The following is a 27,345-nucleotide window of genomic DNA, read 5'->3' as shown; positions in this document are numbered from 1 at the left end:
TGTAGTTATATCCATATTTGCACAGATTGCGGTGTCGATATTTCCATCTTCACACAGATAGCGGTGTATATATTTCCATGTTTACACAGACAGGTGTGTAGATATTTCCATGTTTACACAGATAGTTTTGTAGATATTTCCAAGTTCATGCAGATAGCGGTGTAGGTATTTCCATGTTTATAAAGATAGCGGAGGAGATACTTCCATGTTTATACAGATAGCGGTGGAGATATTTCCATTTTTATACACATAGCGCTGTAGATATTTCTATGTTTATACAGATAGCGGTGTGGATATTTCCATGTTAATACAGATAGCGTTGTAGATATTTCAATGTTTATACAGATAGCGGTGGAGATATTTCCATGTTTATACAGATATCGGTGCAGATATTTCCGTGTTTATACAGATAGCGGTGGAAATATTTACATGTTTATACAGATGGAGGTGTATGTATTTCCAACTTTATGCAGATTGCGATGGAGATATTTCCATGTTTATAGAGATAGCGGTGTAGATATTTCCATGTAGATACAGATAGCTGTGTAGATATTTCCATGTTAATAGAGATAGCTTTGTAGATATTTCCATATTTATAGAGATAGCGGTGTAGATGTTTCCACGTTTACTCAGTTGGCGGTGTAGATATTTCCATGTTTACAGAGATAGAGGTGTAGATATTTCCATATTTACACAGATTGCCGTGTAGATATTTCCATCTTCACACAGATAGCGGAGTACATATTTTCATGTTTACACAGATAGTGTTGTAGATATTTCCATGTTTATACAGATAGCGGTGTAGATATTTCCATGTTTATAAAGATGGCGGTGTTGATATTTCCATGTTTAGACAGATAGCGGTGGAGATATTTCTAAGTTTATACAGATAGCGGTGTGGATATTTCCATGTTTATACAGATAGCGGTGGAGATATTTCCATGTTTATACAGATAGCGGTGTAGGTATTTCCATGTTTATAGAGATAGCGGTGATGTTATTTCCATGTTTACAGATGGCATTGTAGATATTTCCATGTTTATACAGATAGTGGTGTAGATATATCCATGTTTATACAGATGACTGTGTAGATAATTGCACGTTTATAAAGAAGGCGGTGTAGATATTTCAATGTTTATAGAGATAGCCATGTAGATATTTCCATGTTTATACATATAGCGGTGTACATATTTCCATGTTTACAGAGATAGAGGTGTAGATATTTCCATATTTGCACATATTGCCGTGTAGATATTTCCATCTTCACACAGAAAGTGGTGTACATATTTCCATGTTTACACAGACAGCTGTGTAGATATTTCCATGTTTACACAGATAGTGTTGTAGATATTTCCATGTTTATTCAGATAGCGGTGTAGATATATCCATGTATATACAGATCGTGGTGTAGATATTTCCATGTTTATACCGATAGTGGTGTAGATATTTTCTTGTTTATACAGATAGCGGTGTAGGTATTTCCATGTTTACAGAGATGGAGGAGTAGATATTTCCATGTGGATACAGATTGCGGTGTAGATATTTCCAATTTTATACAGATAGTGGTGTAGATATTTCCATGTTTATACAGATGACAGTGTAGATATTTCCATGTTTATACAGATGGCGGTGTAGATATTTCCATGTTTATAGAGATTCCCATGTAGATATTTCCATGTTTATATAGATAGTGGTGTAGACATTTCCATGTTTATAGAGATATCGTTGAAGATATTTCCATATTTATAAAGATAGCGGTGTAGATATTTCCAAGTTTATACAGATAGCGGTGTAGATATTTCCATGTTTGTACAGATAGCGGTGTAGATATTTCCATGTTTACAGAAATAGAGGAGTAGATATTTCCATATTTGCACAGATTGCCATTTAGATATATCCATCTTCACACAGATAGCGGAGTACATATTTCCATGTTTACACAGACAGCTGTGTAGATATTTTCATGTTTACACAGATAATGATGTGGATATTTCCATGTTTATACAGGGAGCGGTGTAGATAATTCCATGTTCATAAAGATAGTGGTGTAGATATTTCCATGTTTATGCAGATAGCGGTGGAGATATTTCAATGTTTATACAGATAGCGCTGTAGATATTTCCATGTTTATACAGACAGCGGTGTAGATATTTCCATGTTTATAGAGATAGCGGTGCAGATATTTCCATGTTTATACAGATAGCGGTGTACATACTTCCATGTTTATAGAGATAGCGGAGTAGACATTTACATGCTTATACAGATGGCTGTGTGGATATTTCCATGTTTATACAGATTGCAGTGCAGTTATTTACATGTTTATACAGATGGAGGTGTAGATATTTCCATGTTTAGACAGATGACTGTGTATATATTTCCAAGTTTATACAGATAGCGGTGTACATATAATCATGTTTATACAGATAGCGATGTAGATATATTCATGTTTATACACATAGCGGTGTAGATATTTCCATGTTTACAGAGATAGAGTTGTAGAGATTTCCATATTTGCCCAGATTGCGGTGTAGATATTTCCATCTTCACACAGATAGCGTTGTACATATTTCCATGTTTACACAGACAGCTGTGTGGATATTTCCATGTTTACACAGATAGTGTTGTAGATATTTCCATTTTTATAAAGATAGGGGTGCAGATATTTCCACGTTTATAAAGATAGCCCTGGAGGTATTTGATGTTTATACAGATATCGATGGAGATATTCCCAAGTTTATGCAGATTGCGGTGGAGATATTTCCATATTTATACAGCTAACAGTGTAGAAATTTCCATATTTATACAGACAGCTGTGTAAATATTTCCATGTTTATACAGATCACGGTGTAGATATTTCCATGTTTATAGAGATAGCGGTGTAGATATTTCCATGTTTATATTGATAGCACTGTAGATATTTCCATGTTTATACAGACCGCGGTGTAGGTATTTCCATGTTTATACAGATAGCGGTGTAGATATTTCCATGTTTATACTGATCGTGGTGTAGATATTTCCATGTTTATAGAGATGGCGATGTAGATATTTCCATGTTCATAGAGATAGCGGTGTTTATTTTTCCATGTTTATAGAGATAGCAGTGTGGATATTTCCATGTTTATACAGATAGGTGTGTAGATATTTCCATGTTTTTAGAGATGGCGGTGTAGATATTTCCATGTTTATACAGATCACGGTGTAGATATTTGCTTGTTTATACAAATAGCGGTGTAGATATTTCCATGTTTATAGAGATCGTGGTGTAGATATTTCCAAGTTTATACAGATAGCGGTGTAGATATTTCCATGTTTATACAGATAGCGGTGTAGATATTTCCATGTCCATAGAGATATCGTTGTAGGTATTTCCATGTTTATAGATTAGCGGTGTAGATATTTCTATGTTTATATAGATGGCGTTGTAGATATTTCCATGTTTATACCGACAGCGATGTTAGTATTTCCGCGTTTATACAGATATCGATGTAGATATTTCCATGTTTATACAGCTCGCGGTGCAGATATTTATATCTTTATACAGATGGCATTGTAGATATTTCCTTATTCACACAGATGGCGGTGTAGATGTTTCCATGTTTATACAGATGGCTGAGTAGTTAGTTCCATGTTTATGGAGATGGCAGTGTAGATATTTTCATGTTTATAGAGATGGCGGTGTAGGTATTTCCATGTATATAGAGATAGCAGTGTAGATATTTACATATATATACAGATGGCTGTGTATATATTTCCATGTGTATTACAGATGGCATTGTAGATATTTCCATGTTTATACAGATGACTGTATACGTATTTCCATGTTTTTACAGATGGCAGTGCAGATATTTCCATGTTTATAGAGATAGAGGTGTAGATATTTCCATGTTTCTACAGATGGCGGTGTTGATATTTCCATCTATACACAGATGGCCGTGTAGATATTTCCATGTTTATACAGATGGCAGCGTAGATATTTCCATGGACATGCAGATGGCGTTGTAGATATTTCCATGTTTAAACAGATAGTGGTTTAGATATTTCCATGTTTACACAGATAGTGGTGTAGATATTTCCGTGTTTATACACATGGCAGAGTAGATACCTCCATCTTTATGGAGATGGCACTGTAGATATTTTCATGTTTATGGAGATGGCAGTGTAGATATTTCCATATTTATAGAGATAGCGGTGTAGATATTAACATCTTTCTACAGATGGCAGTGTAGATATTTTCATGTTTATACAGATGGCGGTGTAGATATTTCCATATTTATACAGATGTCTGTGTAGATATTTCCATGTGTATACAGATGGTATTGTAGGTATTTCCATGTTTATACAGATGGTGGTGAAGATATTTCCATCTTTATTCAAATGACTGTGTAGATATTTCCATGTTTTTACAGATGGCAGTGGAGATATTTCCATGTTTATACACATAGCGGTGTACATATTTCCATGTTTATAGAGACAGCGGTGTAGTTATTTCCATGTTTATACAGATAGCGGTGCAGATATTTCCATGTTTACACAGATGCCTATGCAGATATTTCCATATTTATTCAGAGGGCTGTGTAGATATTTCTATGTTTATACAGAAGGCAATCTAGATATTTAAATGTTCCTACACATGACTGTGTAGGTATTTCCATGTTTATACAGATGTCTTTGTAGTTATTTCCATATTTATAGAGATAGCGGTGCAGATATTTCCATGTTTATACAGATAGCGGTGTTTATATTTCCATGTTTATACAGATCATGGTGTAGATATTTCCATGTTTATACAGATACCGGTGTAGATATTTCCATGTTTATACAGACCGCAGTGTAGATATTTCCATGTTTATAGAGATAGCAGTGTAGATATTTCCAAGTTTGTACACATGGCGGTGTTGATGTTTCCAACTATACACAGATTGCCGTGTAGGTATTTCCATGTGTATACAGATGGCATTGAAGATATTTGCATGTTTATACAGATGGTGGTGTAGATATTTCCATGTTTACACAGATGACTGTATAAGTATTTCCATGTTTATACAGATGGCGGTGTAGATATTTCCATGTTTATAGAGATAGCGGTGTAGATATTTCCATGTTTATACAGATCACGGTGTAGATATTTGCTTGTTTATACAGATAGCGGTGAAGTTATTTCCATGTTTATATAGATAGCGGTGTAGATATTTCCATGTATATACACATGGCTGTGTAGATATTTCCAAGTTTTTACAGATGGCGGTGTAGATATTTCCATGTTTATACAGATAACTTTGTAAGTATTTCCATGTTTATACAGATGGCGGTGTAGATATTTCGATGTTTATAGAGATAGCAGTGGAGATATTTCCGTGTTTATACAGATAGCGGTGTAGATATTTCCATGTTTATACTGATCGTGGTGTAGATATTTCCATGTTTATAGAGATGGCGGTGTAGATATTTCCATGTTCATAGAGATAGCGGTGTTGATTTTTCCATGTTTATAGAGATAGCAGTGTGGATATTTCCATGTTTATACAGATAGGGGTGTAGATATTTCCATGTTTATAGAGATGGCGGTGTAGGTATTTCCATGTTTATACAGATCGCGGTGTAGATATTTCCATGTTTATACAGATAGAGGTGTAGATATTTTCATGTTTATACAGATCGCGGTGTAGATATTTCCATGTTTATACAGATAGCAGTGTAGATATTTCCATGTTTTTACAGATATCGGTGTAGATATTTCCATGTTTACACAGATTGCGGGGTATATATTTCCATCTTTCTACAGATGGCATTGTAGATATTTCCATGTTTATACAGATCGCGGTATAGATATTTCCATGTTTATAGAGATAGCGGTGTAGATATTTCCATGTTTATACAGATCACGGTGTAGATATTTGCTTGTTTATACAGATGGCGGTGTAGCTTTTTCCATGTTTATATAGATAGCGGTGTAGATATTTCCATGTATATACACATGGCTGTGTAGACATTTCCATGTTTTTACAGATGGCGGTGTAATTTCCATGTTTATATAGATAACTTTGTAAGTATTTCCATGTTTATACAGATGCTGGTGTAGATATTTCTATGTTTATAGAGATAGCAGTGGAGATATTTCCATGTTTATACAGATAGCGGTGTAGATATTTCCATGTTTATAGAGATGGCGGTGTAGATATTTCCATGTTCATAGAGATAGCGGTGTTGATTTTTCCATGTTTATAGAGATAGCGGTGTGGATATTTCCATGTTTATACAGATAGGGGTGAGGATATTTCCATGTTTATACAGATCACGGTGTAGATATTTCCTTGTTTATACAAATAACGGTGTAGTTATTTCCATGTTTATATAGATAGCGGTGCAAATATTTCCATGTATATACAGATGGCTGTGTAGATATTTCCTTGTTTATACAGATGGCTGTGTAGATATTTCCATGTTTATACATATGACTTTGTAGGTATTTCCAGGTTTATACAGATGGCGGTGTAGTTATTTCCATGTTTATAGAGATAGCTGTGTAGATATTTCCATGTTTATACAGATAGCGGTTTAGATGTTTCCATGTTTATACAGATCGCTGTGTAGATATTTCCATGTTTATACAGATCGCGGTGAAGGTATTTCCATGTTTATACAGATAGAGGTGTAGATATTTCCATGTTTATACAGATGGCGGTGTAGATATTTCGATGTTTATAGAGATAGCAGTGGAGATATTTCCATGTTTATACAGATAGCGGTGTAGATATTTCCATGTTTATACTGATCGTGGTGTAGATATTTCCATGTTTATAGACATGGCGGTGTAGATATTTCCATGTTCATAGAGATAGCGGTGTTGATTTTTCCATGTTTATAGAGATAGCGGTGTGGATATTTCCATGTTTATACAGATAGGGGTGTAGATATTTCCATGTTTATAGAGATGGCGGTGTAGATATTTCCATGTTTATAGAGATCACGGTGTAGATATTTCCTTGTTTATACAAATAGCGGTGTAGTTATTTCCATGTTTATACATATAGCTGTGTAGATATTTCCATGTATAGACAGATGTCTGTGTAGATATTTCCATGTTTAAACAGATGGCTGTGTGGATATTTCCATGTTTATACAGATGACTTTGTAGGTATTTCCATGTGTATACAGATGGCGGTGTAGATATTTCCATGTTTACAGAGATAGCTGTGTAGATATTTCCATGTTTATACAGATAGCGGTGTAGATGTTTCCATGTTTATACAGATCACGGTGTAGATATTTCCATGTTTATACAGATCGCGGTGTAGTTATTTTCATGTTTATACAGATCGCGGTGTAGATATTTCCACATTTACACAGATTGCGGTGTAGATATTTCCATCTTTATACAGATGGCATTATAGATATTTCCATGTTTATACAGATGGCGGTGTAGATATTTCCATGTTTTTATAGATGGTGGTGAAGATATTACCATGTTTATACAGGTAGCGGTGTAGATATTTCCATGTTTATACAGATTGTGGTGAAGATATTTCCATGTTTATACAGACCGCGGTGTAGATATTTCCATGTTTATACAGATCGCGGTGTAGATATTTCCATGTTTATACAGATAGCGGTGTAGATATTTCCATGTTTATACAGATAGCGGTGTAGATATTTCCATGTTTATACAGATGGCGGTGTAGATATTTCCATGTTTATACAGATAGCGGTGTAGATATTTCCATATTTATACAGATAACAGTGTAGACATTTCCATGTTTATACGGATAGCGGTGTAAATATTTCCATGTTTATACAGATCACGGTGTAGATATTTCCATGTTTATAGAGATAGCGGTGTAGATATTTCCATGTTTATACAGATAACGGTGTAGAAATTTCCATGTTTATACAGATAGCGGAGTAAATATTTCCATGTTTATAGAGATCACGGTGTAGATATTTCCATGTTTATAGAGATAGCGGTGTAGATATTTGCATGTTTATACAGATAGCGGTGTAGATATTTCCATCTCTATACAGACCGCGGTGTAGATATTTCCAAGGTTATACAGATAGCTGTGCAGATATTTCCATGTTTGTACAGATGGCGGCACAGATATTTCCATGGATATTTAGATGGTGGTGTAGATATTTCCATGTTTATACAGATAGCGGTGTAGTTATTTCCATGTTTATATAGATAGTGGTGTAGATATTTCCATGTATATACACATGGCTGTGTAGATATTTCCATGTTTATACAGATGGCGGTGTAGATATATCCATGTTTATACAGATAACTTTGTAAGTATTTCCATGTTTATACAGATAGCGGTGTAGGTGTTTCCATGTTTATACTGATCGTGGTGTAGATATTTCCATGTTTATAGAGATGGCAGTGTAGATATTTCCATGTTCATAGAGATAGCGGTGTTTATTTTTCCATGTTTATAGAGATAGCAGTGTGGATATTTCCACGTTTATACAGATAGGTGTGTAGATATTTCCATGTTTTTAGAGATGGCGGTGTAGATATTTCCATGTTTATACAGATCACGGTGTAGATATTTGCTTGTTTATACAAATAGCGGTGTAGATATTTCCATGTTTATACAGATAGCGGTGTAGATATTTCCATGTTTATACAGATAGCGGTGTAGATATTTCCATGTTCATAGAGATATCGTTGTAGGTATTTCCATGTTTATAGATTAGCGGTGTAGATATTTCCATGTTTATATAGATGGCGTTGTAGATATTTCCATGTTTATACCGACAGCGATGTTAGTATTTCCACGTTTATACAGATAGCGATGTAGATATTTCCATGTTTATACAGCTCGCGGTGCAGATATTTATATCTTTATACAGATGGCATTGTAGATATTTCCTTATTCACACAGATGGCGGTGTAGATGTTTCCATGTTTATACAGATGGCTGAGTAGTTAGTTCCATGTTTATGGAGATGGCAGTGTAGATATTTTCATGTTTATAGAGATGGCGGTGTAGGTATTTCCATGTTTATAGAGATAGCAGTGTAGATATTTACATATATATACAGATGGCTGTGTATATATTTCCATGTGTATTACAGATGGCATTGTAGATATTTCCATGTTTATACAGATGACTGTATACGTATTTCCATGTTTTTACAGATGGCAGTGCAGATATTTCCATGTTTATAGAGATAGAGGTGTAGATATTTCCATGTTTCTACAGATGTCGGTGTTGATATTTCCATCTATACACAGATGGCCGTGTAGATATTTCCATGTTTATACAGATGGCAGCGTAGATATTTCCATGGACATGCAGATGGCATTGTAGATATTTCCATGTTTAAACAGATAGTGGTTTAGATATTTCCATGTTTACACAGATAGTGGTGTAGATATTTCCGTGTTTATACACATGGCAGAGTAGATACCTCCATCTTTATGGAGATGGCACTGTAGATATTTTCATGTTTATGGAGATGGCAGTGTAGATATTTCCATATTTATAGAGATAGCGGTGTAGATATTAACATCTTTCTACAGATGGCAGTGTAGATATTTTCATGTTTATACAGATGGCGGTGTAGATATTTCCATATTTATACAGATGTCTGTGTAGATATTTCCATGTGTATACAGATGGTATTGTAGGTATTTCCATGTTTATACAGATGGTGGTGAAGATATTTCCATCTTTATTCAAATGACTGTGTAGATATTTCCATGTTTTTACAGATGGCAGTGGAGATATTTCCATGTTTATACACATAGCGGTGTACATATTTCCATGTTTATAGAGACAGCGGTGTAGTTATTTCCATGTTTATACAGATAGCGGTGCAGATATTTCCATGTTTACACAGATGCCTATGCAGATATTTCCATATTTATTCAGAGGGCTGTGTAGATATTTCTATGTTTATACAGAAGGCAATGTAGATATTTAAATGTTCCTACACATGACTGTGTAGGTATTTCCATGTTTATACAGATGTCTTTGTAGTTATTTCCATATTTATAGAGATAGCGGTGCAGATATTTCCATGTTTATACAGATAGCGGTGTTTATATTTCCATGTTTATACAGATCATGGTGTAGATATTTCCATGTTTATACAGATACCGGTGTAGATATTTCCATGTTTATACAGACCGCAGTGTAGATATTTCCATGTTTATAGAGATAGCAGTGTAGATATTTCCATATTTGTACACATGGCGGTGTTGATGTTTCCAACTATACACAGATTGCCGTGTAGGTATTTCCATGTGTATACAGATGGCATTGAAGATATTTGCATGTTTATACAGATGGTGGTGTAGATATTTCCATGTTTACACAGATGACTGTATAGGTATTTCCATGTTTATACAGATGGCGGTGTAGATATTTCCATGTTTACAGAGATAGCGGTGTAGATATTTCCATGTTTATACAGATCACGGTGTAGATATTTGCTTGTTTATACAGATAGCGGTGAAGTTATTTCCATGTTTATATAGATAGCGGTGTAGATATTTCCATGTATATACACATGGCTGTGTAGATATTTCCATGTTTTTACAGATGGCGGTGTAGATATTTCCATGTTTATACAGATAACTTTGTAAGTATTTCCATGTTTATACAGATGGCGGTGTAGATATTTCTATGTTTATAGAGATAGCAGTGGAGATATTTCCATGTTTATACAGATAGCGGTGTAGATATTTCCATGTTTATACTGATCGTGGTGTAGATATTTCCATGTTTATAGAGATTGCGGTGTAGATATTTCCATGTTCATAGAGATAGCGGTGTTGATTTTTCCATGTTTATAGAGATAGCAGTGTGGGTATTTCCATGTTTATACAGATAGGGGTGTAGATATTTCCATGTTTATAGCGATGGCGGTGTAGGTATTTCCATGTTTATACAGATCGCGGTGTAGATATTTCCATGTTTATACAGATAGAGGTGTAGATATTTTCATGTTTATACAGATCGCGGTGTAGATATTTCCATGTTTATACAGATAGCGGTGTAGATATTTCCATGTTTTTACAGATATCGGTGTAGATATTTCCATGTTTACACAGATTGCGGGGTATATATTTCCATCTTTCTACAGATGGCATTGTAGATATTTCCATGTTTATACAGATCACGGTATAGATAGTTCCATGTTTATAGAGATAGCGGTGTAGATATTTCCATATTTATACAGATCACGGTGTAGATATTTGCTTGTTTATACAGATGGCGGTGTAGTTATTTCCATGTTTATATAGATAGCGGTGTAGATATTTCCATGTATATACACATGGCTGTGTAGACATTTCCATGTTTTTACAGATGGCGGTGTAATTTCCATGTTTATACAGATAACTTTGTAAGTATTTCCATGTTTATACAGATGCTGGTGAAGATATTTCCATGTTTATAGAGATAGCAGTGGAGATATTTCCATGTTTATACTGATCGTGGTGTAGATATTTCCATGTTTATAGAGATGGCGGTGTAGATATTTCCATGTTCGTAGAGATAGCGGTGTTGATTTTTCCATGTTTATAGAGATAGCGGTGTGGATATTTCCATGTTTATACAGATAGGGGTGTGGATATTTCCATGTTTATACAGATCACGGTGTAGATATTTCCTTGTTTATACAAATAACGGTGTAGTTATTTCCATGTTTATATAGATAGCGGTGCAAATATTTCCATGTATACACAGATGGCTGTGTAGATATTTCCTTGTTTATACAGATGGCTGTGTAGATATTTCCATGTTTATACATATGACTTTGTAGGTATTTCCACGTTTATACAGATGGCGGTGTAGTTATTTCCATGTTTATAGAGATAGCTGTGTAGATATTTCCATGTTTATACAGATAGCGGTGAAGGTATTTCCAGGTTTATACAGATAGCGGTGTAGATATTTCCATGTCTTTACAGATAGCGGTGTAGATATTTCCATGTTTACACTGATTGCGGTGTAGATATTTCCATCTTTCTACAGATGGCATTGTAGATATTTCCATGTTTATACAGATGGCGGTGTAGATATTTCCATGTTTATATAGATGGTGGTGTAGATATTACCATATTTATACAGGTAGCGGTGTAGATATTTCCATGTTTATACAGATTGTGGTGAAGATATTTCCATGTTTATACAGATCGCGGTGTGGATATTTCCATGTTTATACAGATCGCGGTGTAGATATTTCCATGTTTATAAAGATAGCGGTGTAGATATTTCCATGTTTATACAGATAGCGGTGTAGATATTTCCATATTTATACAGATAACGGTGTAGAAATTTCCATGTTTATACAGATATCGGCGTAAATATTTCCATGTTTATACAGATCACGGTGTAGATATTTCCATGTTTATAGAGATAGCGGTGTAGATATTTCCATGTTTATACAGATAGCGGTGTAGATATTTCCATGTTTATACAGACCGCGGTGTAGATATTTCCATGGTTATACAGGTAGTGGTGCAGATATTTCCATGTTTGTACAGATGGCGGTGTAGATATTTCCATCTATACACAGATGACCGTGTAGATATTTCCATGTTTATACAGATGGCGGCGCAGGTATTTCCATGGATATGTAGATGGTGGTGTAGATATTTCCATGTTTATAGAGATAGCTGTTTAATTATTTCCATGTTTATATAGATAGTGGTGTAGATATTTCCATGTATATACACATGGCTGTGTAGATATGTCCATGTTTATACAGATGGCGGTGTAGATATTTCCATGTTTATACATATGACTTTGTAGCTATTTCCACGTTTATACAGATGGCGGTGTAGATATTTCCATGTTTATAGAGATAGCTGTGTAGATATTTCCATGTTTATACAGATAGCGGTTTAGATGTTTCCATGTTTATACAGATCGCTGTGTAGATATTTCCATGTTTATACAGATCGCGGTGAAGATATTTCCCTGTTTATACAGATAGCGGTGTAGATATTTCCATGTTTTTACAGATAGCGGTGTAGATATTTCCATGTTTACACAGATTGCGGTGTAGATATTTCCATCTTTCTACAGATGGCATTGTAGATATTTCCATGTTTATACAGATGGCGGTGTAGATATTTCCATGTTTATATAGATGGTGGTGTAGATATTACCATGTTTATACAGGTAGCGTTGTAGATATTTCCATGTTTATACAGATTGTGGTGAAGATATTTCCATGTTTATACAGATCACGGTGTAGATATTTCCATGTTTATACAGATCGCTGTGTAGATATTTCCATGTTTATACAGATAGCGGTGTAGATATTTCCATGTTTATACAGATAGCGGTGTAGATATTTCCATATTTATACAGATAACGGTGTAGAAATTTCCATGTTTATACAGATAGCGGTGTAAATATTTCCATGTTTATACAGATCACGGTGTAGATATTTCCATGTTTATAGAGATAGCGGTGTAGATATTTCCATGTTTATGCAGATAGCGGCGTAGATATTTCCATGTTTATACAGACCACGGTGGAGATATTTCCATAGTTATACATATAGCGGTGGAGATATTTCCATGTTTGTACAGATGGCGGTGTTGATATTTCCATCTATACACAGATGACCGTGTAGATATTTCCATGTTTATACAGATGGCGGCGCAGATATTTCCATGGATATGTAGATGGTGGTGTAGATATTGCCATGTTTATACAGATAGCGGTGTAGTTATTTCCATGTTTATATAGATAGTGGTGTAGATATTTCCATGTATATACACATTGCTGTGTAGATATTTCCATGTTTATACAGATGGCGGTGTAGATATTTCTATGTTTATACAGATAACTTTGTAAGTATTTCCATGTTTATACAGATGGCGGTGTAGTTATTTCAATGTTTATATAGATAGCAGTGGAGATATTTCCATGTTTATACAGATAGCGGTGTAGATGTTTCCATGTTTATACTGATCGTGGTGTAGATATTTCCAAGTTTATAGAGATGGCAGTGTAGATACTTCCATGTTCATAGAGATAGCGGTGTTGATTTTTCCATGTTTATAGGGATAGCGGTGTGGATATTTCCATGTTTATACAGATAGGGGTGTAGATATTTCCATGTTTATAGAGATGGCGGTGTAGATATTTCCATGTTTATACAGATCACGGTGTAGTTATTTGCTTGTTTATACAAATAGCAGTGTAGTTATTTCCATGTTTATTCAGATAGCGGTGTAGATATTTCCATGTGTATACAGATGGCTGTGTAGATATTTCCATGTTTATATTGATGGCTGTGTAAATATTTCCATGTTTATACAGATGGCGGTGTAGATATTTCCATGTTTATAGAGATAGCTTTGTAGATATTTCCATGTTTATGCAGATAGCGGTGTAGATATTTCCATGTTTATACAGATCGCGGTGTAGATATTTCCATGTTTATACACATAGCGGTGCAGATATTTCCATGTTTATAGAGATAGCTGTGTAGATATTTCCATGTTTTTACAGATATCGGTGTAGATATTTCCATGTTTACACAGATTGCGTGGTAGATATTTCCATCTTTCTACAGATGGCATTGTAGATATTTCCATGTTTATATAGATGGCGGTGTAGATATTTCCATGTTTATATAGATGGTGGTGTAGATATTACCATGTTTATACAGATAGCGGTGTAGATATTTCCACGTATATACAGATGGCTGTGTAGATATTTCCATGTTTATACAGATGGCTGTGTAGATATTTCCATGTTTATACAGATTACTTTGTAGGTATTTCCATGTTTATACAGATGGCGGTGTAGATATTTCCATGTTTATGGAGATAGCTTTGTAGATATTACATGTTTATACAGATTGCGGTGTAGATGTTTACATGTTTATACAGATTGCGGTGTAGATATTTCCATGTTTATACAGATCACGGTGTAGATATTTCCATGTTTATACAGATAGCGGTGTAGATATTTCCATGTTTTTACAGATACCGGTGTAGATATTTCCATGTTTACTCAGATTGCGGTGTAGATATTTCCATCTTTCTACAGATGGCATTGTAGATATTTCCATGTTTATACAGTTGGCGGTGTAGATATTTCCATGCTTATATAGATGGTGGTGTAGATATTTCCATGTTTATACAGATAGCGGTGAAGGTATTTCCATATTTATACAGATAACGGTGTAGAAATTTCCACGTTTATACAGATAGCGGTGTAAATATTTCCATGTTTATACAGATCACGGTGTAGATATTTCCATGTTTATAGAGATAGCGGTGTAGATATTTCCATGTTTCTACAGACTGCGGTGTAGATATTTCCATGGTTATACAGATAGCGGTGCAGATATTTCCATGTTTGTACAGATGGCGGTGTTGATATTTCCATCTATACACAGATGACCGTGTAGATATTTCCATGTTTATACTGATGGCGGCGCAGACATGTCCATGGATATGTAGATGGTGGTGTATATATTTCCATGTTTATACAGATAGCAGTGAAGTTATTTCCATGTTTATATAGATAGTGGTGTAGATATTTCCATGTATATACACATGGCTGTGTAGATATTTCCATGTTTACACAGATGGCGGTGTAGATATTTCCATGTTTATACAGATAACTTTGTAAGTATTTCCATGTTTATGCAGATGGCGGTGTAGATATTTCGATGTTTATAGAGATAGCAGTGGAGATATTTCCATGTTTATACAGATAGCGGTGTAGATATTTCCAGGTTTATACTGATCGTGGTGTAGATATTTCCATGTTTACAGAGTTGGCAGTGTAGATATTTCCATGTTCATAGAGATAACGGTGTTGATTTTTCTATGTTAACAGGGATAGCCGTGTGGATATTTCCATGTTTATACAGATAGGGGTGTAGATATTTCCATGTTTATAGTGATGGCGGTGTAGATATTTCCATGTTTATACAGATCACGGTGTAGATATTTACTTGTTTATACAAATAGCGGTGTAGTTATTTCCATGTTTATACAGATAGCGGTGGAGGTATTTCCACGTATATACAGATGGCTGTGTAGATATTTCCATGTTTATACAGATGGCTGTGTAGATATTTCCATGTTTATACAGATTACTTTGTAGGTATTTCCATGTTTATACAGATGGCGGTGTAGATATTTCCACGTTTATGGTGATAGCTCTGTAGATATTTCCTTGTTTATACAGACTGCGGTGTAGATATTTCCATGTTTATACAGATCGCGGTGTAGATATTTCCATGTTTATACAGATCGCGGTGTAAATATTTCCATGTTTGTACAGATAGCGGTGAAGATATTTCCATGTTTTTACAGATATCGGTGTAGATATTTCCATGTTTACACAGATTGTGGTGTAGATATTTCCATCTTTCTACAGATGACATTGTAGATATTTCCATGTTTATACAGATGGCGGTGTAGATATTTCCATGTTTATATAGATGGTGGTGTAGATATTTCCATGTTTATACAGATAGCGGTGTAGATATTTCATGTTTATAGAGATAGCGGTGTAGGTATTTCCATGTTTATACACATAGCTGTGTAGATATTTCCATGTTTATATAGATGGCGTTGTAGATATTTCCATGTTTATACCGATAGCGGTGTTGGTATTTCCATGTTTATACAGATAGCGATGTGGATATTTCCATGTTTATACAGCTCGCGATGCAGATATTTATATCTTTATACAGATGGCATTGTAGATATTTCCTTATTCACACAGATGGCGGTGTAGATGTTTCCATGTTTATACAGATGGCGGAGTAGTTAGTTCCATGTTTATGGAGATGGCAGTGTAGATATTTCCAGGTTTATTGAGATGGCGGTGTAGATATTTCCGTGTTTATAGAGATAGCAGTGTAGATATTTACATGTTTCTACAGATGGCTGTGTGGATATTTCCATGTGTATACAGATGGCATTACAGATATTTCCATGTTTATACAGATGACTGTATACGTATTTCCATGTTTTTACTGATGGCAGTGCAGATATTTCCATGTTTATAGAGATAGCGATGTAGATATTTCCATGTTTGTACAGATGGCGGTGTTGTTATTTCCATGTATACACAGATGGCCGTGTAGATATTTCCATGTTTATACAGATGGGGGCGTAGATATTTCCAAGGGCATGCAGATGGCGGTTTAGATATTTCCATGTTTATACAGATAGCGGTGTAGGTATTTCCATGTTTACACAGATTGTGGTGAAGATATTTCCGTGTTTATACAAATGGCGGAGTAGATAATTCCATCTTTATAGAGATGGCAGTGTAGATATTTTCATGTTTATAGAGATGGCGGTGTAGATATTTCCATATTTATAGAGATAGCGGTGTAGATATTTCCATGTGTATACAGATGGTATTGTTGGTATTTCCATGTTTATACAGATGGTGGTGTAGATATTTCCATGTTTATACAGTTGGCGGTGTAGATATTTCCATATTTTTACAGATGGCAGTGTAGATATTTCAGTGTTTATAGAGATGGCGCTGTAGATATTTCCATGTTTATACAGATAACGGTGGAGATATTTCCATTTTTATACAGAGAGCAGTGGAGATATTTCCATGTTTATACACATAGCGGTGTACATATTTCCATGTTTATAGAGACAGCGGTGTAGTTATTTCCATTTTTATACAGATAGCGGTGCAGATATTTCCATGTTTACACAGATGCCTATGCAGATATTTCCATATTTATACAGAGGGCTTTGTAGATATTTCTATGTTTATACAGATGGCAGTGTAGATATTTAAATGTTCCTACACATGACTGTGTAGGTATTTCGATGTTTATACAGATGTCTTTGTAGATATTTCCATGTTTATAAAGATAGCGGTGCAGATATTTCCATGTTTATACAGATAGCGGTGTATATATTTCCATGTTTATACAGATCATGGTGTAGATATTTCCATGTTTATACAGATACCGGTGTAGATATTTCCATGTTTACAGTCCGCAGTGTAGATAATTCCATGCTTATAGAGATAGCAGTGTAGATATTTCCATGTTTGTACAGATGGCAGTGTTGATGTTCCCATCTCTACACAGATTGAGGTGTAGGTATTTCCATGTGTATACAGATGGCATTGAAGATATTTCCATGTTTATACAGATGGTGGTGTAGATATTTCCATGTTTACACAGATGACTGTATAGGTATTTTGATGTTTATACAGATGGCGGTGTAGATATTTCCATGTTTATATAGATGGTGGTGTAGATATTTCCATGTTTATACAGATAGCGGTGTAGATATTTCCATGTTTATAGAGATAGCGGTGTAGGTATTTCCATGTTTATAGACATAGCGGTGTAGATATTTCCATGTTTATATAGACGGCGTTGTAGATATTTCCATGTTTATACCGATAGCGGTGTTGTTATTTCCATGTTTATACAGATAGCGATGTAGATATTTCCATGTTTATAAAGCTCGCGATGCATATATTTATATCTTTATACAGATGGCAATGTAGATATTTCCTTATTCACACAGATGGCAGTGTAGATGTTTCCATCTTTATACAGATGGCTGTGTAGATATTTCCATGTGTATACAGATGGCATTGTAGATATTTCCATGATTATACAGATGACTGTATACGTATTTCCATGTTTTTACAGATGGCAGTGCAGATATTTCCATGTTTATAGACATAGCGATGTAGATATTTCCATGTTTGTACAGATGGCGGTGTAGATATTTCCATGTTTATAGAGATAGCCATGTTGATATTTCCGTGTTTATACTGATGGCAGTGTAGATATTTCCATGTTTATAGAGATAGCGTTGTAGGTATTTCCATATTTATACAGATAGCGGTGTAGATATTTCCTTGTTTATATAGATGGTGGTGTAGATTTTTCCATGTTTATAGAGATGGAGGTGTATAAATGGATACAGCGGTGTAGATATTTCCATGTTTTTAGAGACAGCGGTGTAGATATTTCCATGTTTATTCACATAGCAGTGTAGATATTTCCATGTTTATAGAGACAGCGGTGTAGATATTTGCATGTTTATACACATAGCAGTGTAGATATTTCCATGTTTTTAGAGACAGCGGTGTAGAGATTTCCATGTTTATACACATAGCAGTGTAGATATATCCATGTTTATACAGACAGCGGTGTAGATATTTCTAATTTTATAGAGATAGCGGTGTAGATATTTTCAGGTTTATACAGACAGTGGTGTAGATATTTCCATGTTTATAGAGATAGCGGTGTAGATATATTCACGTTTATTCAGATAGCGGTGTAAATATTTCCATGTTTATAGAGAGAGTGGTGTGAATATTTCCATGTTTATACAGACAGCGGTGTAGTTATTTCCATGGTTATAGAGATAGCGGTGGGGATATTTCCATGTTTATACAGAAAGCGGTGTAGATATTTCCATGTTCATGTAGATAGCGGTGTAGATATTTCCGTGTTTAAACAGATATCGGGGTAGATATTTCCATGTTTATACAGATATCGTTGGAGATATTTCAATGTTTATATAGATAGCTCTGTAGATATTTTCTTTTTTATACAGATAACGGTGAAGGTATTTCCATGTTTACACACACAGTGGTGTGGCTATTTCCATGTTTATACAGATAGCAGTGTAGATATTTCCATGTTTATAGAGATGGCTGTGTAGATATTTCCATGTTTATTCAGATGGCTGTGTAGATATTTCCATGTTTCTACAGATGACTGTGTAGATATTTCCGTATTTATGCAGATAGTGCTGTAGATATTTCAATGTTTATACAGATAGCGCTGTAGATATTTCCATGTTTATACAGATAGCGGTGTAGATATTACCATAATTGCACAGATTGCGGTGTAGGTATTTCCATCTTTTCACAGATAGCGGTGTAGATATTTCCATGTTTATGTAGAGGGAGGTGTAGATATTTCCATGTTTATAGAGACGGCTGTGTAGATATTTCCATGATTATCCTTATGGCAGTGTAGATATTTCCATGTTTATACAGATTGTGGTGTAGATATTTCCGTGTTTATACAGATGACTGTGAAGGTATTTCCGTGTTTATACAGATGGCGGTGTAGATAATTCCATGTTTATAGAGATAGCCAAGTAGATATTTCCAAGTTTATGCAGATAACCGTGTAGACATTTCCAAGTTTATAGAGATAGCGGTGTAGATATTTCCATATTTATGCAGATAGCGCTGTAGATATTTCCATGTTTATACAGATAGCGATGTAGTTATTTCCATAATTGCACAGACTGCAGTGTAGATATTTCCAACTTTACACGGATGGTGGTGTACAGATTTCCATGTTTACACAGATAGCTGTGTAGATATTTGCATGTTTACTCAGATAGTGTCGTAGATAATTCCATGTTTATACAGATAGAGGTGTAGATATTCCCATGTTTATAAAGATAGCGGTGTAGATATTTGCATGTTTATAGAGATAGCGGTGGCGATATTTCCATGTTTATGCAAATAGTGATGTAGATATTTCCATGTTTATACAGATAGCGGTGTAGATATTTCCATGTTTATACAGATATCGGTGTAGATATTTCCACGTTTATACAGATAGCGGTGCAGATATTTCCATGTTTATACAGATAGCTGTGGAGATACTTCCATGTTTATACAGATAGCGGTGTTGGTATTTCCATGTTTATACAGATAGCGGTGTAGATATTTCCATTTTATACAGATAGCAGTGGAGATACTTCCGTGTTTATACAGATAGCGTTGTAAATATTTCCATGTTCATAGAGATAGCAGTGTAAATATTTCCATGTTTACACAGATAACGGTTTAAATGTTTACACATTTACAGAGATAGCGGTGTAGGTATTTCCATGTTTATACAGAAATTGGAGTAGATATTTCCACGTTTACAGAGATAGCAGTGTAGATATTTCCACGTTTATACAGTTAGCGGTGTAGATATTCCCGTGTTTATAAAGATAGCGGTGTAAATATTTCCACGTTTATAGAGATAGCGGTGTAGATATTTCCATGTTTATACAGACGGCGGTGTAGATATTTCTACGTTTATACTCATAGCGGTGTATATATTTCCACATTTATAGAGATAGCGGTGTAGATATTTCCAAGTTTATACATATAGCGGTGTAAATATTTCCATGTTTTCAGAGACACCGGTGTAGATAATTCCACGTTTATAGAGGTAGCGGTGTAGATATTTCCATGTTTATAGAGACAGCGGTGTAGATATTTCCACATTTATAGAGATAGCCGTATAGAGATTTCCAAGTTTATGGAGACAACGGTGTAGATATTTGCATGTTTATAGATACAGCGGTGTAGATATTTCCATGTTTTTAGAGACACTGGTGTAGATATTTCCATGTTTACACACATAGCAGTGTAGATATTTCCATGTTTATAGAGACAGCGGTGTAGATATTTGCATGTTTATACAGATATCGCTGTAGTTATTTCCATGTTTATACAGACAGAGGTATAGATATTTCTATGTTTATAGAGATAGCGGTGTAGATATTTTCAGATTTATACAGACAGTGGTGTTGATATTTCCATGTTTATAGATATAGCCGTGTAGATATATCCACGTTTATACAGATAGCGGTGTAAATATTTCCATGTTTATACAGATAGTGATGTAAATATTTCCATGTTTATACAGATAGCGGTGTAGATATTTCCATGTTTACAGAGAGAGCGGTGGGGATATTTCCATGTTTATACCAAAAACAGTGTATTTATTTCCATGTTTATGTAGATAGCGGTGTAGATATTTCCATGTTTAAACAGATATCGGTGTAGATATTTCCATGTTTATACAGATACCATTGGAGATATTTCAATGTTTATACGGATAGCACTGTAGATATTTCCTTGTTTATACAGATAACGGTGAAGATTTATACAGACAGTGGTGTGGCTATTTCCATGTTTATACAGATAGCAGTGTAGATATTTCCATGTTTATACAGATGTCTGTGTAGATATTTCCATGTTTATACAGATGTCTGTGTAGATATTTCCATGTTTATAGAGATGAGTGTGTAGGTATTTCCATGTTTATACCGATGTCTGTGTAGATATTTCCATGTTTATAGAGATAGCCATGAAGATATTTCCATGTTTACACAGATAGGGGTGTAGACATTTCCATGTTTATAGAGATAGTGGTGGAGATATTTCCATGTTTATACAGATAGCGGTGGAGATATATCCATGTTTATACAGACTGCGGTGTACATATTTCCAGGTTTTACACATAGCGGTACAGATATTTCCATTTTTATACAGATAGCGGTGGAGGTATTTCCATGTTTATAGAGATAGCGGTGTAGATATTTCCATGTTTATACAGATAGCGGTGTAGATATTTCCATGTTTATTCAGATGTAGGTGTAGATATTCCCCTGTTTATACAGATGGCGGCATAGATATTTCCATGTTTATACAGATAGCGGTGTAGATATTTCCATATTTACACAGACAGCAGTGTAGTTATCTCCATCTTTGCACAGATTGCGGTGTAGATATTTCCAGGTTTACACAGATCTTCATGTAGATATTTCCGTCTTTGCGCAGATTGCGGTGTAGATGTTTCCATCTTTTCACAGATAGCGGTGTGTTTATACTGATGGAGGTGTAGATATTTCCATGTTTATGGAGACGGCTGTGTTTATATTTCCATGATTATCCTGATGGCAATGTAGATATTTCCATGTTTATACAGATAGTGGTGTTGATATTTCCGTGTTTATACAGATGACTGTGAAGGTATTTCCGTGTTTATACAGATGGCCATGTAGATAATTCCATGTTTATAGAGATAGCCAAGTAGACCTTTCCAAGTTTATGCAGATAATGGTGTAGACATTTCCAAGTTTATAGAGATAGCGGTGTAGATATTTCCATATTTATGCAGATACCGCTGTAGATATTTCCATGTTTATACAGATAGCGGTGTAGATATTTCCATGTTTATACAGATAGCGGTGTAGATATTTCCATAATTGCACAGATTGCGGTGTAGACATTTCCATCTTTACATGGATGTTGGTGTACAGATTTCCATGTTTACACAGATAGCTGTGTAGATATCTCCATGTTTACACAGATAGTGTTGTAGATAATTCCATGTTTATACAGATAGAGATGTAGATATTCCCATGTTTATAAAGATAGCGGTGTAGATATTTCCTTGTTTGTAGAGATAGCAGTGGAGATATTTCCATGTTTATACAGATAGTATAGTGATGTTGATATATCCATGTATATACAGATAGCGGTGTAGATATTTCCATGTTTACAGAGATAGCGGTGGGGATATTTCCATGTTTATACAAAAAGCGGTGTAGTTTTTTCCATGTTTATGTAGATTGCGGTGTAGATATTTCCATGTTTAAACAGATATCGGTGTAGATATTTCCATGTTTATACAGATACCGTTGGAGATATTTCAATGTTTATACAGATAGCCCTGTAGATATTTCCTTGTTTATACAGATAACGGTGAAGGTATTTCCATGTTTACACAGACAGTGGTGTGGCTATTTCTATGTTTATACAGATAGCAGAGTAGATATTTCCATGTTAATAGCGATGGCTGTGTAGATATTTTCATGTTTATAGAGATAGCTGTGTAGATATTTCCATGTTTATACAGATAGCGGTGAAGATATTTCCATGTTTATACAGATCGCGGTGTAGATATTTCCATGTTTATACAGATCGCGGTGTAGATATTTCCATGTTTATACAGATCGTGGTGTTGATATTTCCATGTTTATACAGGTAGCGGAATAGATATTTCCATGTGTTTACAGATAGCGGTGTTGATAGTTCCATGTTTACACAGATTGCGGTGTAGATGTTTCCATCTTTCTACAGATGGCATTGTAGATATTTCCATGTTTATACAGATGACTGTGTAGATATTTCCATGTATATACAGATGACTGTGTAGGTATTTCCATGTTTCTACAGATGTCTGTGTAGATATTTCCATGTTTATAGAGATAGCCATGAAGATATATCCATGTTTACACAGATTGGGGTGTAGACATTTCCATGTTTATAGAGATAGTGGTGGAGATATTTCCATGTTTATACAGATAGCGGTGGAGATATATCCATGTTTATACAGACTGCGGTGTACATATTTCCAGGTTTTACAGATAGCGGTACAGATATTTCCATTTTTATACAGATAGCGGTGGAGGTATTTCCATGTTTATAGAGATAGCGGTGCAGATATTTCCATATTTATACAGATAGCTGTGTAGATATTTCCATGTTTATTCAGATGTAGGTGTAGATATTTCCCTGTTTTTACAGATGGCGGCATAGATATTTCCATGTTTATACAGATAGCGGTGTAGATATTTCCATCTTTATACAGATAGCGGTGTAGATATTTCCATGTTTACACAGACAGCAGTTTAGATATCTCCATCTTTGCACAGATTTCGGTGTAGATATTTCCAGGTTTACACAGATCTTCGTTTAGATATTTCCGTCTTTGCACAGATTGCGGCGTTGATATTTCCATCTTTTCACAGATAGCGGTGTAGATATTTCCATGTTTATACAGATGGAGGTGTAGATATTTCCATGTTTATACACATAGCATTGTAGATATTTCCATGTTTATACACACAGCGGTGTAGATATTTCTACGTTTATAGAGATAGCGGTGTAGATATTTTCAGGTTTATACAGACAGTGGTGTAGATATTTCCATGTTTATAGAGATAGCGGTGTAGATATATCCACGTTTATACAAATAGCGGTGTAAATATTTCCATGTTTGTACAGATAGTGGTGTAAATATTTCCATGTTTATACAGATAGCGGTGTAGATATTTCCATGTTTATAGAGATAGCGGTGGGGATATTTCCATGTTTATACAAAAAGCGGTGTAGTTATTTCCATGTTTATGTAGATAGCGGTGTAGATATTTCCATGTTTAAACAGATATCGGTGTAGATATTTCCATGTTTATACAGATATCGTTGGAGATATTTCAGTGTTTATACAGATAGCTCTGTAGATATTTCCTTGTTTATACAGATAACGGTGAAGGTATTTCCATGTTTACACAGACAGTGGTGTGGTTATTTCCATGTTTATGCAGATAGCAGTGTAGATATTTCCATGTTTATAGCGATGGCTGTGTAGATATTTCCATGTTTATACAGAGGTCTGTGTAGATATTTCCATGTTTCTAGAGATAGCCATGAAGATATGTCCATGTTTACACAGATAGGTTTGTAGACATTTCCATTTTTATAGAGATAGTGTTGGAGATATTTCCATGTTCATACACATAGCGGTGGAGATATATCCATGTTTATACAGACTGCGGTGTATATATTTCCAGGTTTTACAGATAGCGGTACAGATATTTCCATTTTTATACAGATAGCGGTGGAGATATTTCCATGTTTATAAAGATAGCGGTGTAGATATTTCCATATTTATACAGATAGCGGTGTAGATATTTCCATGTTTATTAGGATGTAGGTGTAGATATTTCCCTGTTTATACAGATGGCGGCGTAGATATTTCCATGTTTATACAGATAGCGGTGTAGATATTTGAATGTTTATTCAGATGTAGGTGTAGATATTTCCATGTTTACACAGAGATCGGTGTAGCTATTTCCATCTTTGCACAGATTGCGGTGTAGATATTTCCAGGTTTACACAGATAGTCGTGTAGATATTTCCATCTTTGCACAGATTGCCATGTAGATATTTCCAACTTTTCACAGATAGCGGTGTAGATATTTCCATGTTTATACAGATGGAGGTGTAGATATTTCCATGTTTATAGAGATGGCTGTGTGGATATTTCCATTATTATGCTGATGGCAGTGTAGATATTTCCATGTTTATACAGATAGTGGTGTAGATATTTCCGTGTTTATACAGATGACTGTGAAGGTATTTCCGTGTTTATACAGATGGCGGTGTAGATAATTCCATGTTAATAGAGATAGCCAAGAAGATATTTCCAAGTTTATGCAGATAACGATGTAGACATTTCCAAGTTTATAGAGATAGTGTTGTAGATATTTCCATATTTATGCAGATAGCGCTGTAGATATTTCCATGTTTATACAGATAGCGGTGTAGATATTTCCATGTTTATACAGATAGCGGTGTAGATAATTCCATAATTGCACAGATGGCGGTGTAGATATTTCCATCTTTACACGGATGGTGGTGTACAGATTTCCATGTTTACACAGATAGCTGTGTAGATATTTCAATGTTTACACAGATAGTGTTGTAGATAATTCCATGTTTATACAGATAGCGGTGTAGATATTTTCAGGTTTATACAGACAGTTGTGTAGATATTTCCGTGTTTATAGAGATATCGGTGTAGATATATCCACGTTTATACAGATAGCGGTGTAAATATTTCCATGTTTATACAGATAGTGGTGTAAATACTTCCATGTTTATAGAGATAGCGGTGCAGATATTTCCATGTTTATAGAGATAGCGGTGGGGATATTTTCATGTTTATACAGAAAGCAGTGTAGATATTTCCATGTTCATGTAGATAGCGGTGTAGATATTTCCATGTTTAAACAGATATCGGTGTAGATATTTCCATGTTTATACAGATATCGTTGGAGATATTTCAATGTTTATACAGAAAGCTCTGTAGATATTTCCTTGTTTATACAGATAACGGTGAAGTTATTTCCATGTTTATACAGAGAGTGGTGTGGCTATTTCCATGTTTATACAGATAACAGTGTAGATATTTCCATGTTTATAGAGATGGACGTGTATATATTTCCATGTTTATACAGATGTCTGTGTAGATATTTCCATATTTATACAGATGACTGTGTAGATATTTCCATGTTCATACAGATGACTGTGTAGATATTTCCATGTTTATACTGATGTCTGTGTAGATATTTCCATGTTTATAGAGATAGCCATGAAGGTATTTCCATGTTTACATAGATAGGGGTGTAGACATTTCCATGTTTATAGAGATAGTGGTGGAGATATTTCCATTTTTATACAGATAGCGGTGGAGATATATCCATATTTATACAGACTGCGGTGTATATATTTCCAGGTTTTACAGATAGCGGTACAGACATTTCCATTTTTATACAGATAGCGGTGGTGATATTTCCATGTTTATAGAGATAGCAGTGTAGATATTTCCATATTTATACAGATAGCGGTGTAGATATTTCCATGTTTATTCAGATGTAGGTGTAGATATTTCCCTGTTTATACAGATGGCGGCGTAGATATTTCCATGTTTATACAGATAGCGGTGTAGATATTTCCATGTTTACACAGATAGAGG

This window comes from Pan paniscus, chromosome 6 (assembly GCF_029289425.2).
Source record: "Pan paniscus chromosome 6, NHGRI_mPanPan1-v2.0_pri, whole genome shotgun sequence".
Classification (NCBI taxonomy): domain Eukaryota; kingdom Metazoa; phylum Chordata; class Mammalia; order Primates; family Hominidae; genus Pan; species Pan paniscus.
The sequence above is the reverse complement of the archived record's forward strand: the minus strand, read 5'-3'. Positions refer to the sequence as shown.